This window comes from Symsagittifera roscoffensis, chromosome 4 (assembly GCF_963678635.1).
Source record: "Symsagittifera roscoffensis chromosome 4, txSymRosc1.1, whole genome shotgun sequence".
Taxonomy (NCBI): Eukaryota; Metazoa; Xenacoelomorpha; order Acoela; family Convolutidae; genus Symsagittifera; species Symsagittifera roscoffensis.
The window spans coordinates 36,239,644-36,257,658 of NC_087065.1; the positions used below are offsets into that span (position 1 = coordinate 36,239,644).

Sequence of the window (18,015 nt, forward strand, 5' to 3'; positions counted from 1 at the left end):
TAATAATAGGGAAGTTGCTGGCGTCTTTTAGTTTTCTGTGCGCATGATGAAAGAATTGCATGATTGATCTGAGCGTACCAGCTATCTACATAATCATTAGTGGTGGATATGGAATAACATGAGTTTTGTTCCACAATGAGTTTGGTAAAGCAAGGGCTGATGTTAGTATTGAAGATCGAATGAGAAAAAGATGATTTAGATAGAGAGGTTTTCATAAAATTCCCACTCACAGTAGGCGCTGCTTCAGGGATGGTAAAAAAAGCAAATAAAGGAAAATGGTCTGAGTAAAGCACTTCATTTACAAATGCAGTGAACAATTCTGTGTGCGAAGTTAAAATGATATCAAGAGTGTTGCCTGAGCGATGTGTGGGTTCATATATAAGGGGCATTAAGCTATGATCCTCAATAACCTCTAGGAACAGTTTCGAGTAATCACAGCCACCATCAGAAGATGCCCAACAGATATCAGGCAGATTTAGGTCACCTAAGATTGTGTACGAACTAGAACCATTAATCAATTTGGAGTTAAAATAACGTATTGAATCAGTAAGCATTTTGGCAGGTATCCGAAACTGCGACGAAGCGGGGGGGTTGTAAATAAGGAGGAAAATATGATTAACTGCACCCGAATATATTGAAAGTCCGATGCAGTAATCTGCATCGTATGATAGAGTTGAATAATTTAGAGCAAAACTCCTTTTTGTAGCAATGAGAACACCTCCGTGTTCTCCAGAAGTGCGGTCTTTTCGAGCAATAACCGAATAGGGAGAATTCATAGGAAAAATTTCGGGATCAGTAACTTCTGGTTTAAGCCATGTTTCAGTAATGAACACGATATCAGGAGAATGTAAAGAAAGAAAATTGATTAACTTCAGACGCTGATTTATGCTCAAGAGACTTTGTGCGTTGATAAGGCATAACTTTGATTGTAGTCAGTCAAGATTGATCTTGATACCATTTCGTTCGAGGGTCAGACCACGAATTTTTAGCTCATCGCGTGGAACTTTTTCATTGTTAATCATGTCGTACCGTTTCTTGAAGATTTTACGTTTCAGAATCTGTTCTTCTTGGTTCAGGGACTTCGATATGAAAATCTTTTCTTTGAAATTCTTCAGTTTGTAAGATTTTGCCAGGCATTTTCTAGCATTCCATTCGGATGACAGACGAACAAGTAAAGGACGCGGTCTTCGTTGTTGGGGATTAGCTTTACCAAGTCTATACATTTGGCAGATACTGAGATTTTCTTCGCCTATATGATCAAAAATTTCGGCCACTTTGGCTTCTTCGGCCTCTATATTGGATGTAAACTGTCCGTTGTCTTCGCAGACCCCGTCGATGATTATCTCGTTTTCACATGTGTTGGCCCGGTGACTGTTATTAATACGACTATTAACCGGTACATTCGATGATGTTGTCTTGGTTGGATCAACATTTTCAACAGTTTCTTTAATGCTTTTTGTAATTTCGATTAAGCTTTCTTGTCTTTGAATAATCAGTTCAAACTTAGCTTGGGATGTGAAGATGTTCCCCTCAAGGCAGCCAGAGCACAGCCAGAAGCATCCTCGAATTTTGCCCATTGTAGCTACATCATCAGGAGACAATCCAACACATTGCCCATGGAACCACGCGCTGCACTTTTCACATCCTATAGCAGTTGAGTCGTTGTCCTTCACTGTTTTGTTGCATGGTCCACATCTAGTAGCTTTTGCTTGAGACATATCAAACCGGAAACTATTTAATAAGTTTATCACAACAATTAGGCTAAATCGAGACGGTTGCCTTGTCTTTGAACGAAGAAAAATGTGAAATAATCTTCTTCAGTTCTGAGGACGGGTTACTCACCAGATTAACCATCAGTTCAGGTTGATTTGCCCTAGAATTAAGACCGTGGAGGGCTCAAACCTGGAGCTTCTTGGCTCAGCTTTAGGACCGACCTCGCTTGAAATAATTTTCAACGCGCAGCTGAAAGTCGTACTTGCGATGAAAGAACGATTGAAATATGTATCATCACATTGTGCTTTGATCTTGTGGAAGAATTGTTTTCTAATCCCTAAATTGATGTACTTCTTCCGAACATCAGAAGTCTACCGAAGAACAGATCTCCTTCAAACACTTGAAGACACACTCATTAATGTACTAGAAAACATCATCATCATCAAGATGAACGTAGCTGTCTGGCAACAAGCTTCCTTATAAGCCCGATCAGATGGCTTAGGAATCTTGCCGCCCATGAAACTAGCTGTTATGTCATTTCCTTCATCTTTCCAAGATTTAGCACAGCAGGTCAATGTTTTTTTCTCAAGCTGATATAATAACGGACGCCCTTACTGTCGGAGCGAAATATACGACAACGTCACAGAAAAACAGATAAGCCAGTTTCCCCAAGATGCAATCGACAACAACGCCGCCAGACTACATAGAACTGCATGTACTGGTGCGAGTGACTGGCTCAACGCATGTAACATTCGCCCGGAAGATACATATCGACGGATAACAAAACTAAGTCTTAAGACGACTGGCTAACGTCTAAACAGAGCTTTGCATGCTTTTCACCGTCTCTACCAAGCCAGTACTTTTCGGTGGTCTTTCTAACATCGGGTCGACAAAAACGTTACTGCTCTCCGGCTTCGACCAGAACGCTCAAATTAACTTAATTACATGCAAATAGTGAGCTCATGGCTGGGTCTCAGTATCCCCAGACCACGAGGTCACTCCTAAAAACAGGGTTACTACTTATTATATTACTATTGTTTTTGTTCAGTAGATAAAAATCATCATCTCCATCGAAGATGGATCAACCCTCTCCCCCCCAACTCCTAGCACCTCATCCTTGTCAAAACTAATCCAAATATCAATTAAATTCAAGTCAGGACATGACAGGATGCTAAAAGTTTACAGGGCAGGATAAAAGTTTCAGTTCCTTTACCCTTCCGGATTGACGAATCCGCTGAATCAAGCTCGTAAATCTTGATTTCCTCCTATTCCGGAAGGCTGGTTTCTTACCCTTCACCGTTGCTCGCAACGGCCTTGCAACTATTGTAGCAGCACAATAGTTGCAACTCGTAACGTCCTCTGCTATTCTGTAGTTCGTTGTCGTTTTTAATCTCGATTTTCGTCCTGTTCGCTGTCGCAGATAAAGTTGTTCTTGTTTTTTTCTCGTTTTTTAGCCAAAATGGCCGTTTCTGACGTTTCTCAGAAATATGACGTCATAATTCGAATTTTTGAAATTTAAAAATACTAAAATATTCCAGCCCTCACCGTTTGGACAATCGTTCCAATAACGTTCTTAGTTCTTAATATCCACCAATCCGGAAGGCTTACTGCTAAAAATTCGAAGTCTGCACAAATTGCATTTTGGCCATTCTGGTCGAATGCCACATACTCCCCGGACAGTCCGGTCAATGTCCTCATTGAATCGCGCAATGTTCGTAAAATCGTTACAGTGTCATCGAACAGAATTTACAAAATGCACGAAATTACTTTTATCCACGTCACATCGACTCACTGCAGAATATAAATGGCATCATACTACATCACTATAGCCTTCAAATTCTCTCATTAATCTGCACATTGAGGATATGACCTAAGATAAAACATATTTTCTGACTTCCAGTGTCAATGTCCCGATTAAAACTTTTTCTCTTAGATTTAAAAGGTGTTGGCTTGCAGGACAGTCCTGCCAACCAACAAGCTAAAATTATCCTACTATGCTCTTCCCTTCGGAAATCTTGCTTGTTATTGTCCTGTAATATTAAAACTAAGAAACTTTGTCGTTAGAAAGAACAATGTAACAACCTCCCTCTTCAAGAGATTACTCAAGTCTCTCAAGTCACCACAAAGTGATCAGTCTTCCTAAGTGATTAAAAACAATCATGCAGGCTGGAATATTTAAATATACTTTCCTCTTAAGCCTTTCTAAATAAATAATAAGTGTCTCTAAAGACACTTCAACTAAAATCAAAATGCAAATATATATATAAAAAAAAACAATTTCAAAACTCAACTAAATGTTTCAGTTTTCAATTACAACTTGGTTGCTTGGTTTCTCACTTGAGTTTTTCACACACATAAAACAAATCTGAGTTTTAAGTTTTCTTCATCACTCCTTTGTTCTCTTCTTTTTTCGTCGTTTAGAAGTTCTGAAACTTCTAAATTCTTCTAATTTTCTTTCTTGTTGCCTCTTGTTTTCTCGACCATTCATCAATGTTCCATTTCTTCCTCCTGTGATACTGACTTCGCACTTTCGGTTTCCGTGTCTTGTAGCACGTCGTTGGCTATCCTGACGCTGTTGGAAGCCGTCCTCCAACACTTCTGCTCTTCTACCCTCTGTTTACAGCAAGGTAGGGGATCCACGTTGGATTCTCTGTTTCTGCAGAAACTGTTGTGGAGACACAACGTCACGTTTCTCTCCAAATCTTCTTTCAGCATCTCTGCCTTCTCATTTCCACTACGCTCACTCGTCCTAGAAATTCTTTTCACAGCGATGGTCACTGCATTCCGATGAGTCACGAGAGCTCGCTTGAAAGCTCCTGCTCCAATGTGCAGCTGATATTCACTGTACACTCTGCCATGCTTCGACATATGCTTTTTCGCATACTCGTACAACCACGCAGTCATGTTAGCTCTGAACCATGGCATCAATCGTTTTCTCGCCCATATCTTCTACACTTCCATCGGAATGTTTAGAACTTTGCACATTGTCTCAAAAAGATCTAAATCTTTTAGACAATCTAATTTCCGCAATTGTTCTCTCGTTGGTGCCTCCTGTCTATTATTTTCTCTCACATGAGCTTCCAGCCATCGTATCGCCATCATAACTCCCACTATCACTATTGTTACGGGCTGTGATGAATCTGGTAAACCCATGGAGAGCAGCTCTCCAGAGTCCCAGATCAACATCAGATTACTACGCTTGGGATACCACCAGGTCTGCAGCAAGCAGTGGCAAGGAAACTCGTCATGTGTCAACATGATGCTCCTCCAATTACGTCTTCCCGAAGCTTCCAGCAATGGTTCCACTTCCATCATCACTCGGTGGATTTCATCATTCTCATCTACTGCATTGTAATATGTGGCAGTTGATCCTCTCTGTTTCTGTTTCTCAAAGTCACTGAAGTTCCCGCTCACATATCCCATGAACTTCTTTCCTAGTATTGACTCCAACTCCTCTTTGGTTCTCTCTGGAACTGCTGAGAACATCTTACATAGTAACTCGTAAGATTTTTCAGACATTCTCGCCAATCTCACACACTTTGGCACTGAGAAGGCTTGATCCACGATCGTTCTTGTACTCTTCACGTCCACAGCCACGAAATGTACAGGGTATCTGCTCTTGCACATTGGAGCCAACGTTGAACCCACCAAATATCGTGCTCCTGATGGTCTACAATAAGTCTCACTGTGTCTGATGTTCATTTCTATCTCGATTGCTTCCCTCCATTTTCCTATATACTTCTGCTCAGTCTGCAGAACTCCTGGGAATACTTCTACGCTGATGGCTGTGACCATCTCATGTTTCTGTTCTAGATTCAATAGTGACTCTAAAGTACCAAACATGTTGTAGAATCCTAGTGCAGTCACTAGATTCACATCGGTTCCTCCATGGCAATCTGCTATCAGTTCCGTCTCCGTTCTTGCTTTCATCACTACATTTCCAAACAATACTGTCAATTGCTTGTGTTGTTTCTCCAGGGTTTTCACACAGTCTAGACCTCCACAAACATGACCCTCCAGTCCACAGACTTCCGCCAGACAGCTACCAGGTTTGACCCAGTCTTCTGGTCCCCAGCCAGGCAACTCCACTTTATCTTCTCCGTTGCTCTTAGAGGCTGTTATCATCACATTATATATGATGTTGAGGTCACGCAGGTTACAGTCTGCATTCAGTTCCCTCTGTACGTCTTGTGTCGCCCGTAATGTTGAGTCAGCGTTGGGACTAGGACACCATGATGGCCTCATCAATTCCCACACTGTCATCAAGCTCGTTCTCAGTAATTCATCTGAGAATCCCAACCCAAACTCCACTCTTTTGTCGGATTTTGGTACTGAAGGTGCAGTCACCTCTTCTTCCAAGACCAGTCCCAATTTGGCCTGTGGATTGTTAACGCTCTTAATCGTTACAATTCTGGACGTCCAGAATCTTAGCAACACCGCCTGCTCCGATCGCTCTTTGTATTCCTGCCTTAAGCGCTCGATCTCTTGACCCTGCTTTTTGTTGCAGTCTTCAAACAACTTTCTCCACATGTCCCGATCTTCCTCCATCTGGAGCATGCTTCTGGTCATCTCGTCCAGCTCCTTCTTCGTACTTCTCAGCTGATCATTCATCTCGTCCAGATCTTGTATGGTTTGGTTCGTCTGAACCTTCTGTGTTACTTTCGCCCCTTTTTGGTGGCACAGCTGCTCTCAGTGGTGAACCAGACGAGGTCGTCTCGCTGTTCATCTCCCGATGCATTCTCGTCAGCCCAGGTTTAGGCTTAGAGGGCATTGGCATCTCACCTGGTTGGTAAGTCCTAGAACTTCCCAATCCAGGCTCATTCGCCAAGTCACTCCCTGAGAGAGCCCCGTTTCTCCACCTCATCACTCTCATGTTCGGGCGGTCTAGTACTCCTCTTTCTCCATATGCTGCCATCAACAGGACTTCCGTGGGGCGGTCCCCACGGTTGTCGTGCCCCAAGATGTTGATCAGGGCGGTCAGCAACATGACTACCTCTGGGTCCTCCAGAGCGAAGTCTCGATCGATCAGCCGACGATAGATCGCATCTATCATCGGTCCTACATATGCCTCTGCCAGGTCCATCAATTCATCCAGGTTGAAATTGTCCATACTATTCTTTCCAAGTTTGATTTGATTCGATTTGATGATTTGACTCAAGTGAGTAATTTAAATGATCAATCAGGATCTAGAAAAGAAATCACGAATGTCACACTTGTCAGTTTCACCTTAACATATATCGTTAAAGTTTGCTTAAAGACAGTTCAGATAAAAAGATATTTATCCTAAAATTTATTAAAATCAATTGGTTTCTAAAATTTTGGAATTCGACCCAAGATTGGACAGTCCAAACTTTGGATCTATTCCCAAGATCGTCATTTAGTTGTTCATGGTCACTAACCCCTACTTACCCATGATCTTAATAACCTAACACATAACATAACATAACACACATATCACATATTACACACAACTTAGTCTTTGGCCTAACACCCTCTCGCACATCACTCAGCCTATACTTAAGTAATACTTCTTATGTAGATATACTTGTATGTTCGTATCAGAGAATATCACGTGTACAAGCGCGTACAATTCCCGAGGATGCAGTCTTCCTCTGTTTGGATCGTACACTGGAAGCGAGAGCTCCTTCACGTCCATTTCTACAAGGAAGTCCCTCAGCCTCGTCAAAGACAAGACTAGGTTCTCTGGGTCCACGTGCTGCTTCTTTGTCGCCGTCGTTACCAAGAAGCATAGGTATTTTCCCGGTATTTGTGATGCCGCCGGAGGTAGGGCTGCTACGCCCCCTACTCCTGGTCGCTGCTTCCAAAGGAATTCCACGTTTTTGTATTCTCTCTTAAAATCTGCCGCTAAGGCTGTCCTAAAACTCATGTCTGCAGTGATTGCTATCGCACATGTTCTGTCTGTGAGTATGAAATCACTGTCTGTTAATATTATGTTACTTGAACACTCATTTGGTAGGTTAAAATATGACTCAACTACCCTCCCTATGTCGGTTTTCTTATGTTCTTCGCCTGTTTCTGCTTCTAAATCTCCTGTTTCTCTTGCTATTCTCAATTTTTTTATTATCAGGTTTTCAGTGTGGGTAAGTCCTACCCCCACTCCCCGGACAAAAATATCCATCGGCGTCCCCGTTGATCGCATACCGGATATCAAGTCAAGGTTAGAAGCTGGAATGAGAAGTTGTCCTTCCTGGGCAGCCCAGGAAGGATCATCTCGTTCCGTCTTAATGTATTTCGCGCTTTCACGATCTACGTCTTGAATCGTAACGCTGGTCTCTTTAGGGTCTGATGTCATTTCGTTCAGCCACTCTAAGACACGCAGGTTCGTCAGGTCTTGTTCATATGACTGCTGTTGCTCATCGTCGAATTCTACCTCGGGTTTCGACCAGTCGTCAACCCACTCATCGTTGTGATCATCGACTATGTCAATGTCTTGTGACACAGTTATTTCCTCTAAACCCACTACTTCCTCCATTATTTTCTTTAGATCTATCCTATCCACTACAAAGTCGTCACCGTAAGGATTGTATTTCTTTCTTGGTCTCGTCCCGTCCTTCTGACGAGTCTGCATCGTGAACGGAAGATCTGGTTCCAAGTTCTTGGGAACCTCTGTCTGTTCGGGATCCTGCCAATCTTCCTCTGCGTAGGGTAAGGTTTCATCGTCCGCTTCGATCTGTTCGTTTGGATCCAGGTCCAATGGTGTATCCGTACCTTCCTCTACGACTTCGTTTCCATCGTTCTTCTCCCTGGTGCCTTTTTCATTGACCTCACAAGCAGGGTCCATCATTAGATAATCCCCTTCTTCCATGTCTGCAGGTATACACCAGTCTTCTGTCGATGGATTGTGTGGCTTGATGTTCTCGTAGTGGGCGGCTCGGCCAGTACTCAGTCTATAAAAACGTCCCTCCTGGTGCACCTCCGTAATCATGAAGGGTCCCCTCCACTTTTTTAGAAGCTTCTTTGTTCCTTTCGGTGGTATAACGTTCTGAAATACCCATACGTAGTATCCCACCGAGTAGGCCTTTGCACCAGCTGCTTTCTTGTCGAATCTTTTCCTCTGCCTTGCCTGTGCCTGCTGAGTGTTTCGTCTACACAAATCGTTCAACTCCTGTTGGCGTCTGATCACATCCCTCACGTAGACCTGTGGGGACGTTTTCTTTCCCTCATATTCTGGGTAGAAGAAGGTTAAGGGTAAAGACTTTTCGTGTCCAGTTAGCATCATGTGTGGACTGACTCCAGTGGTGGAGTGTTGCGTGCTGTTATATGCTCCCATCACCTGTGGAAGGTATCTGTCCCAATCGGTCATGTACCTGGAACAATATACTCTCAGCATCGACACTAACGTCCTGTTCTGTCTTTCCACTAAGCCATTCGTCTGAGGGTGGTATGTCGTGGAGTGAGCCTGAGCGACCTGTGAGCGTCTCATAAGCTCTTTCGTAAGCTCTCCTACGAAAGCTGTTCCATTATCCGATTGAAACGTCATCGGACAACCATGTCTTGCTATCCACGTATTGATCAGGTGGTCGCATGTCTCTTCCGCCGAGGCAGTTATGCAGGGCACGGCCTCTGCATACTTCGTGAAATGATCTATCATGACCAGCACCTGATTATAACCATTGTCTGTCATGCATATCTTTTGGTGATCTATTTGCACCACCTCGTTGAATTCAGACGACTCGATCGATTGTAAAGGAAATCGCAAGTTTCTTGGATCCTTGACCTGTTGGCATGACAGACATGCTGTTACCCATTTCTCGCATGCCTTTTTCATCCCAGGCCACTCAAAGCGCTTCAGGATCCTCTGATATACTTTGTCGATCCCCTGATGGCCCATCTGATCATGTGACCTGAATAATAGTTCTGTCTGATAGAGTTGTGGTAACACTATCGCGTTATACTTTTATAGGACTCTGTCTTCCTCCCTTCTTTTGCAAGCCACAATCCCGTCCTTGTTCAAATATTACCTCCCTTCCTTCTGCATGAAGTATTGTCTCAGGATGCGATAACTATCTTCCTCGAGGTCCCCTTTATCCGGAGAACCATTCTCAATCCACCTTTTCAGGTTGCTTGTAATGCGATCATTTCTCTGCGCCCTTAGAAGGTCCGAGAGTCTGTATCTCGCCTTCAAGTATGTCTTCATGACCCTCATCTGACTATTCAGCTCGTTGGGCTGATGTGTGTCTTCTTCCATCTTAACGCACCAAATCTTCGCCAGCGGTTGTGTTTCTTGTTCAAACGGCTGAAGATCAGTCCTGACTACCTCTTTCTGCGGCAACAGGCTTATCGAACGTTTCGATACCGCTATCGTTTCTAAGTCACCCGCTGCGTTGTCAAAGACTCTTTCGCTTGGTATAAGGTAGCGATCGCTGTCAGGATCCTGATACACCTCTCTGTCCAGGTCCCTTGCCCGAGTTTCCACTAGTAGCGTGTGTATCGCTAGTTCTGACAGTTCTGATCCCGAGCTCGAATTCCTGTCTGAATAGGTGTCCATTCCTGAGCTTCCTGAGTTATCATCCGTCGACGAGGTTGGGCTGGAGACTGCACGCTCCTCCAGATCATGTCTGTGCTTTCTTTGCATCCATCTGAACTCCCCTGACAAAACCTTTTGCTCTAGGTCCTGTTTCTCATCAGGAATTTCCTCGTCTATCTCAGACTCCCCGGACAAATTTTCTTGTCCCGGGTGTTGATCTTGTGATCGCTGGTTCTTTTCATCATTCGTCTCCCCGGACAAATAGTCTTGCAGCCGATTTTGTTCTACCTTTTTACCTTCCTTATCCTGGTCCACGAAGGTGACGGTTTTCTTTCGCTTGCTGCTTCCCTGTTCTTTCTGTCCGTAAGAAGTACTGGTTAAAATCTCTTGGGGTATTGAGGATACTAGTTGCTGAACTATTGTCCTACAATCCCTCTCATTCTCTTCGTGCTGTCGTTTGGACGGCATGATCTTCACTTTCTCACTGACTGTTAGCGATGCCACTGCAGCTGTCCACTCGGGGTCATCTCTGGTCACTTCACTTTCTAACAATCCACCCAGCATCCGCATCACTTGTGGTGTGACTTGCACCGTTTTAACCAATAATGAGGGGCTGTTTATATTCATGCGAGAGAGTTCTTGCTGGACCAGGTTCGAGCGCAGCAACAAATCCAAGGGGACCGGGTCCTTCTTGGACAGGATCTTTATCTCGGCTGCTTTCTCTACAGGTAACTCAGGGTACCCTGGAATTGGATGTCCAGATTTATCCAACCATCTCGTTAAGGGAAGCGCTTCATAAGTTTCTTTGTCCAGAAACGAGAATCCCTCCTTTATTTCCGCCTGATTGGCCTGTTTCTGCTCCAATCTTTCATAGAACTCAGTTTTCTTGCTGAGGCTGTCAGCATTCTGGTGTTTATCACGCATCCTATGTTCGATTATCATATGGTAGCCATCCAGTCTTACTATCCATCTACCAATATAACTCTGATCCATCGAGTAGGTCTTCAACCAGGATAACGCTCTGTTGTCCACGCGTAACTTGAAGGGAGCGCTCCCCAAGTATGCACGGTACTTCTCCACGAAGGTGACTACTGCAAACATTTCTGCTTTTGGTGCGCCATATTTCATCTCTGTGTCACTCAAGACTTTGCTGCCGTATGCAATGGGACGGAGAACTGTTCTTCCGTTCCATTCTTGCTCTTGATGCAAGATTCCTGAGATGGCCACCACCGATGCATCTGTGTCGAGAACATACATGCCCTTCTCTGTAGGCATGCCCAGCACTGGCGCTTCGCACAGTTCCCGCTTTATGTTCTCGAAAGCAACCTGTGCCTCATCGTTCCATTCGAACTTTTTCCCTTTGTTGCGCATCAGCTTCTGCATCGGGTACACCTTGTCCGCATATCCTTTTATGAATTCTCGGTAGTAATTGGCAAACCGTAGGAAGCTCATGAGCTGTGTGTCCGTTCTGGGAGCTTTCCATGTCAACACTGCTTCCACTGCTTCCGGGTCCGGCCTCACACCATGCCTATCCACCATTCGTCCTAGGTACTTAATCGAGTCCCTAAGGATTTCACATTTCGATGGTTTGCACTTTAATCCTGCTCTTTTCATGCATCCAAAGACCTCATCGAGCCTATCAATGTGGTCTTCCAGGGTTGGTGTCGCTATGACTACGTCATCCACGTAACACATCACGAGATTCCCGTACTTCTTGGTCACTCTCGTCAAAGCCTGAGCCATCAGTCTTTGAAAAAGGGCCGTTGCATTGCACAAGCCGAAGGGCATCCTCTTCCACTGGTACAATCCCAACTCGCACGCGAATCCGGTTTTCTCTCTGTCCTTCTTTCGCAGAGGGACCTGCCAGAAGGCAGAACCTAAGTCCAACGTGGTGAAGAACTTGGCATCACCAAGTTTAGATAGGCTCTCATCTATTCGCGGTATCGGGTACGCATCTTTTATCGTTACCGCGTTCAAGTAACGAAAGTCGCAACAAAATCTAAGCTGCCCCCTTACTTTTTCGCCATTACTACTCCGCAAGCCCATGGCGATTTCGAGGGTTCTATCATGTCGTATTCAAGCAGCATTTCTATTTCCGCTCGGCACGCTTCCGATTTATGTGGCGTCATTCGCCTTGCGCCTTCCCTATGGGGAACGGCGCCCTTTTCTAGTTCGATTTCGTGTTCGACGAAATTACAGCTACCGATATCCGCCTTATGTTTTGAAAATACATCTGCGTTCCGATTTAGGAGGTCCCACAATTTTTCGAAATCTCCCTCACCTATTTTCCCTTTTAAATGTTCTATCTCTGGCAAAACCGGTTTGTCAGGTTCTAGTTCATATGACGAGGGGCGTTCCGGAAAATTCGAGCAGCTTGATAACCCGTCGTCCGTTTCGGATTTCATTGAAAACAGTTCATGAATAGATTTTAATTCATTAATCCTCTTTAAAATTTTATCTTTATTGGTATGATAAGGACAGTCTTTCACACTGTATTTCTTCAAGTTTTGTGTCTCCTCATAGTCGGTCCTCATCGGCAAAGCGTAGCCAAGCTTCTTTCCACGCTAGATTGAAACCGTGGTGTCCAGTGTGTTCAACAACACACTGACACACAGTCCGTTTCGCGTTACCGAGAAGCTCCGGCCTAAAATCACCGAACTCTGACTATTTGGATTCGGTACCAAGCAAACCTGTTTACTATCACTTAACGAATTCAAATTTCTCATTCTAAAAATTGCTACCACAGCCTGTCCTGATTGTAATTTTACTTTTCTATCCAAAAAAATTGGTACCTTGTTTTCGTCTGTTATTATCCTATTAATTGGTTTCTTAACATACTTCCGGTCCGGGTTTCTAATCCGTATCAGACCGTTGTTCAAGTCAATCATCACGTCAAAATTCCTGACAAAATCTCTGCGCAAGATGAATTGGTCGGCGTCGTCCAGATTCTCTACCACCAGGAAGCTCATCCAAAGATCCCGTCCCCCCATGTGGAGGACCGTTATTGGTGTTCTTCCGGCCACGTAGATAGCTCCTCGATTGACGGCGGCCAGTCGGAGATTCGTTGGAATTAGATCTTCCCGCGTGAAGCCATTCTTTCCCAAGTTTTTATCGGCATTACACTCACCACCGCTCCTGTGTCCAGAAGCCCTGTGACTCCGATTTTTGTTCCGTTGGTGTCGAGCAGATGTGCGGTCACATCTGCTTCATACCCAATGTGTACTGCGTCTTGTTCCATCATGGCGTCATGGCCTATCCTGCGGACTTTGAGTTCCTCTTCTCCCAAATAGATCTGCCCCATTTGGTCATCATCTGTTGTTACATAAGTCCTGGTGTAAATACTGATTCCATCCACATTCAGCATTACTTGATACGGCCCATAGACCTCTAGGTAGCGTCCATGAAGTTTCTTCATGCGAGGGCCACCCGTCGTTAGTAGTGCTCGCAAGCTCTCGACTCGGTGCGTGGCTCCACCTGCCTCAGATAATCTGCATATGTGTCCAAATGCATCAAAGTGAACTCGGATGGTTCACTCAGATTTCTGATCACCTGATGTCCAGCCACTGAGATTATCGATTGTATCTTGCTTCCTTGCGGCACCATGCCGAACCTCTGACCGGAGATCACATTAAGCTTCATGCTAAAACTGCTTGGTGCTTTAGTTTCCTCGAACTCCGTTTCTTCGAAGGTATTCAGTTGCTCCTGAAGTTTTTCATTCTCCAGTTCAAGTTTCACTTTCTGTTCGATCTCTTTCGTCACTAGTTCCTGCTGCACTCTATTTAGAGCATCCCTCGCGGCTGCCTTATAATCGACCTTGAAGTCGTGAGCCGCAGTTGCTGGTTCCGGCTCACGTGTCTCCTCTATTACCGCTTGCATTTTCTTTGCCGCCAGCTCTTGAGGTTTATCCTTTCTGCGTGCCTCTGCTTCACTCAAAAGTCGAGCCTTGCTGGCTTTCACTCCTGACAAAGCTTCTTCATGTCTTGGATGCTTAATGTCTGCCACTGCATCCCAGAATTGCGGACAATCTGATTTAAAATGACCTTCCAAGTTGCAAAAGAAACACCTCGGGCCAAATTTCGCAATTACTCCTCTCATGAAATCCTCATGGTCCAACTCTGACGCATCTTCGTCCTCGAGGCTAAAGCCTATTGCTTTCATGCCTTGTTTGTAAGCTGGGCATGCTGACACATGATGATCCGTTGAACTGCAATTAGCACAAGAGCGTCTCTTGTCCATATCATCCCTCGGTTTGTACCAATTGTTCCCTTGGTTTGCTGGTCCGTTGTTAAAATTGCCATAATTGTTCTTGTAATATCCAGATCTCGAAGGAGGTTTCAACAAAAGATACTCCTTTGATTTGAGCCTCAACTCCTCCGGTGTTGGCGCATTAGTTGATAGTGGTGTGTAATGCGTTGCTAGCATCGTACGAAGTTCATCATTTTTCACACCATCGATGAATTTTGAGGCTACGGCCAGGTTCATCCTTCGGTTTGACTCATCCGGTTGGCTGCGTCTTCTCAGCATTTCGAAATCATCGAGAAACTTGTCTATGGTTTCATCTTCTCGTTGCCTCCGTTTCTCGAAGCGCATCATCGCCTGGTGCCCCTGCACCCCTGATCCGAAACGGTTTAACAAGATTTCGAAGATTTTCTCAGCAGTGTCACGTTGATACTGTTTCTTGGCCATGACACAGTTCAGGGCTGTCCCTTCTAAGTTGCTGGTGAGCGCGCTGCATTCCTGTCTCTCCGACAAGTCCTCTTCCTCGAAATGCAGCTTCATTACCTCTGTCCAGGTATCAATACAGCCATCAGATTCGTCTTTGTAGCATCTTGGCTTCTTAAAGACTCTTCTGGACTTCTCACTGCGTTCATTGGTTCTAGATAACCGCGTCAGGAATGTCTCCAAAGACCTGTTCAGGGGTTCAAATGCTGTGGCCATTGCCGTAGCATCCCTTGAGTGTCCCGCTTGAGTGTCCTCACACCTCGTCGAAGGCTCTGTGTGCGGTGCATCCCTGCAATCCGAATCACCGTGAGCGCTTCCCGCTTGGCCCTCATGACTCCTCCTCGGGCTTGCATGCCCCCTGTTGCCGGAATCACTTCTCCCAGTCGCATGTGTGCCTTGCGTTGGTCGTTCGTTAGAGGTTTGTCTGTTCCCCGTTGAACTTGCTCTGCTGTTCGGGCCCCATGCTCCATTACCCCTTGTGGCATAGCCTGACGAACTGCCCCTGCCTCTAGTGGATCCATACGTCTTCCTCCTTTGATGTTCATTGAAGTTCACCCTCGGTTCCCTGCTGGGATCTCCCGAGTTCGGCTCTCCTTCTTTTGGTCCACTCTTGCTGCTTAGTAGCCCGTCCAACCTATCCATGATAGCCTGAGTTCGCCTCTCCATCATCGCGTCTATCTTTGTGTCAAGAGTCCCAAGAGACTGCTCTTGCTGAATTCTTAACCTCTCCATGTCGTCTCTTAAGCGTAACTCTCGCTGCTCCGCCTCTCTGGTCATTCGCGACAAGTTCTTCGCCATATGCTCGTCCGTTCTTTCTTTCAAGCGTTTTTCGATCCTGCCAACTTCCTGTCTATTGCGGTTTATTTCTTCCCGCAGACTTTCTCTTTCAATGTGAACTGCTCTTTCTAGTTCACTCATCCTTTTGACATCTGCTCGTTTTGCTCTCCTAAACTGTCCACTATGTTGTTTAAAGCTTCTTCTAGTGCTGCCCCGTTATCCACGAGTGGCGTCACTAGTGGCGGTGTAACCCTGTCGGTCCCAGGTAGCTTCGTGCTGGTCGAGATCCGGGCCTTGACTCTCTGTCTCGACGTCTTTTCATTATCTATTTCAGGATCCGCTAACGCGTTGCCTAGCCCTCTGGTTCTACTCTCTCCAGTTTGTGGCTCTGAACTTGTCCTAATCGCGAAGTCTTTTGACTGGCCCGGTGTGTTTGCCTCCTTGCTTATCGTTGTCACTACACCTAATTTGTCCATGGTTCCAGTCTCTCTTCCTACGTATGCCTCGTTCTCCTGGATCGAACTGTTGAGGCTGACCTGAGATCCAAAGTCCCCTTGCTACTCTTCATCCTCTTCCTCCTGGGATTCACCGTCGTTCCCTGCTCCTCCTCCCATGCTGAATGGAAAGATGTTTCCGAAGGTGTTCTTCATTCTTTCTGAGAATGATGATGACGTTGTTTGTTTCCCAGTTCCGCCTGCCGTCATAGTGTTGTCTGTCGGAGATCTTCTAGTTGCCGTTACTTCAGTTGAGATGTCGGACAGTTCCGACATCTCCTCTCGATCCAATGTCCCGGTGGAAGTGGCAAAATCATGGCCTTGTTCTACCGGAGTAGATTCACTCGCCAGCCTTCTGCCTCTCCCATTCAGTCCATTTACTTCCTGGTTGTCGTTCATGGTATGGTCCGTATTGACCTCCACTTCTAACAGTTCTTTTCGCTCTTCTGAGGTCTTCTGACTTCTCGTTTCAACCATTCTGCCTGAAACCGTCCCTTTTTTATCAGACCGGGATCGCTTGATCCAATCCACAAAAGGATCGGTCATCGTCTTTCTCTGCTCCTCAGGTATGAATTTCCTAGAGCTATTACCTCGTTTTGGTATCCTTGACTTGTCTAGACTCATTCTCTATTTGTCACTTTCTAATGCCTATTCTTGACTCAATTGCTAGAGACCTTATAGTTCTATTAACAATAATAATGACACAACACAATAAATTTCACCAGATTCTATTAAATAGTGACCACGAATCCCTGTATGTTATCAAAGTACAGTTTGTATAAAATTTATTCACACTAACCGAATATCGGTGGTAAGATTTGAAAACTAGCACAATATGATGTTATCAGTCAATTTAAAAGATAGTGTACTCACTACCCAATCAGGCACAGTTTATGTTGATTTAAAATCAAAAAAATATATAAAGAAAAAGCTTTCCCTGCTCAGTGTTGCACCAAACAGACAAAACTTTGAAGGCAGTAATTTTCTCAAGTGGGCGTCTATTGCACCCACCGAGTACTGTGTTACCTTTCTGCCTTCGGACTGCCCGAGCTAGACCTACTGAAATCCTCAGGGCAGTCACTTTTCCCAAAAACGTATTATGTTACAATCCACACCAATGTATCACGCTCTTTTTAATTTAGACTTAGTGTCGCGAATATCCGAGTTCGGACCTGTTTTGTTTTAGTCTGGTTCTTATTGAAAGGCAAGTTACCAGTGCAGTCACTGATAGCTAGCCTGTGTGCTATTAACCTAATACCTCTCACTTTTTAGTCTTTCTCTCTTCTACCTAAGTCCTTAATAAAACAATACCCCTCCGGATTGGCACAAATAGGACCTTTCCGGACTGTCAGAATATAGACCCCTCCGGATTGGGACCCCTCCGAGTTAGTTAATATAAGACCCCTCCGGTTTTGGACCCCTCCGAATTAGCAACTATAAGACCCCTCCGGATTCGGAACCCTCTTAACTTGAAAAAAAAAAAATTTGACCCTTCCGGATCGGGAACCCTCCGGTTTTGTAAAAGTAGCTTTTCGGAGATTTCCTACTTTCAACCTATACCCCTCCGGATACGTTCTCCGATGCAATTTTGCTCTTTCAATTAACTAGGAAGGGTATGCACTACTTTCCTAGACCCTTCCGGATTGAAGTTAAGCCTCTTATTTGACAATTCACACTAACGGTGAAGGGTCTTATCGCTCGCCTAACTTCGGCTCTCTTAAGCTTTTGCTGTGCCTCTAGCCTTCCCTTTTCGTCTAGAACAGCCTAAAGTTACTTTATTCAACCGCTATCACCTTTTAGTAGGGGTATAAGGGCTTTTCT

The 18,015-nt window shown here is 44.8% G+C and overlaps 2 protein-coding genes across 2 annotated transcripts in view; one reads left to right on the forward strand and one right to left on the reverse strand.

Moving 5' to 3' along the window:
• LOC134845238 (pre-mRNA-processing factor 39-like) overlaps window positions 1–1,748 on the reverse strand; it is a 47,996-nt gene extending 46,248 nt beyond the window's left edge. The window contains exon 1 of the mRNA XM_063862155.1: window positions 1,732–1,748. The gene's annotated coding sequence lies outside the window, so the exon portion shown is untranslated. The remainder of the gene's footprint in view (window positions 1–1,731) is intronic.
• LOC134845158 (mucin-2-like) overlaps window positions 1–18,015 on the forward strand; it is a 428,810-nt gene that overhangs the window by 78,018 nt on the left and 332,777 nt on the right. The window lies entirely within an intron of this gene.